The sequence below is a fragment of the Charadrius vociferus genome, unplaced genomic scaffold, assembly GCF_000708025.1.
Source record: "Charadrius vociferus isolate BGI_N301 unplaced genomic scaffold, ASM70802v2 scaffold1158, whole genome shotgun sequence".
NCBI classification, from domain to species: Eukaryota; Metazoa; Chordata; class Aves; order Charadriiformes; family Charadriidae; genus Charadrius; species Charadrius vociferus.
Genome location: NW_009649701.1, coordinates 115,505 through 117,280, shown reverse-complemented (window position 1 = coordinate 117,280; position 1,776 = coordinate 115,505).

The following is a 1,776-nucleotide window of genomic DNA, read 5'->3' as shown; positions in this document are numbered from 1 at the left end:
TGTGCGTGGTGCTGGATCGGGTTGTGCGTGGTGCCAGGGCCGTGCATGGCATACTATGCAGGGTGCCAGGGCCACGCACGGAGCAGGATGCCCAGTGCTGGGGATGTGCATGGTGCTGGGGCTGTGCGTGGTGCCAGGGCCGTGCATGGCATACAATGCAGGGTGCCAGGGCTGTGCACGGAGCAGGATGCAGGGTGCTGGGGCCATGCAGGGTGCTGGGGACGTGCACGAAGCAGGATGCATAATGCTGGGGACGTGCAGGGTGCCAGGGCTGTGCACAGCGAAGGATGCCCAGTGCTGGGGCTGTGCACAGATGGCATACGATGCAGGGTGCCAGGGCCGTGCACGGAGCAGGATGCAGGGTGCTGGGGCCATGCAGGGTGCTGGGGACGTGCACGAAGCAGGATGCATAATGCTGGGGACGTGCAGGGTGCCAGGGCTGTGCACAGCGAAGGATGCCCAGTGCTGGGGCTGTGCACAGTGCCGGGGCTGTGCATGGTGCCAGGGCCGTGCACGGAGCAGGATGCCCGGTGCCGGGGCCGTGCATGGTGCTGGGGCTGTGCGTGGTGCCAGGGCCGTGCACGGAGCAGGATGCCCGGTGCCGGGGCCGTGCATGGTGCTGGGGCTGTGCGTGGTGCCAGGGCCGTGCACGGAGCAGGATGCCCGGTGCCGGGGCCGTGCATGGTGCTGGGGCTGTGCGTGGTGCCAGGGCCGTGCACGGAGCAGGATGCCCGGTGCCGGGGCCGTGCATGGTGCTGGGGCTGTGCGTGGTGCCAGGGCCGTGCACGGAGCAGGATGCCCGGTGCCGGGGCCGTGCATGGTGCTGGGGCTGTGCGTGGTGCCAGGGCCGTGCACGGAGCAGGATGCCCGGTGCCGGGGCCGTGCATGGTGCTGGGGCTGTGCGTGGTGCCAGGGCCGTGCACGGAGCAGGATGCCCGGTGCCGGGGCCGTGCATGGTGCTGGGGCTGTGCGTGGTGCCAGGGCCGTGCACGGAGCAGGATGCCCGGTGCCGGGGCCGTGCATGGTGCTGGGGCTGTGCGTGGTGCCAGGGCCGTGCACGGAGCAGGATGCCCGGTGCCGGGGCCGTGCATGGTGCTGGGGCTGTGCGTGGTGCCAGGGCCGTGCACGGAGCAGGATGCCCGGTGCCGGGGCCGTGCATGGTGCTGGGGCTGTGCGTGGTGCCAGGGCCGTGCACGGAGCAGGATGCCCGGTGCCGGGGCCGTGCATGGTGCTGGGGCTGTGCGTGGTGCCAGGGCCGTGCACGGAGCAGGATGCCCGGTGCCGGGGCCGTGCATGGTGCTGGGGCTGTGCGTGGTGCCAGGGCCGTGCACGGAGCAGGATGCCCGGTGCCGGGGCCGTGCATGGTGCTGGGGCTGTGCGTGGTGCCAGGGCCGTGCACGGAGCAGGATGCCCGGTGCCGGGGCCGTGCATGGTGCTGGGGCTGTGCGTGGTGCCAGGGCCGTGCACGGAGCAGGATGCCCGGTGCCGGGGCCGTGCATGGTGCTGGGGCTGTGCGTGGTGCCAGGGCCGTGCACGGAGCAGGATGCCCGGTGCCGGGGCCGTGCATGGTGCTGGGGCTGTGCGTGGTGCCAGGGCCGTGCACGGAGCAGGATGCCCGGTGCCGGGGCCGTGCATGGTGCTGGGGCTGTGCGTGGTGCCAGGGCCGTGCATGGCATACTATGCAGGGTGCCAGGGCCACGCACGGAGCAGGATGCCCAGTGCTGGGGATGTGCATGGTGCTGGGGCTGTGCGTGGTGCCAGGGCCGTGGCCCGCCC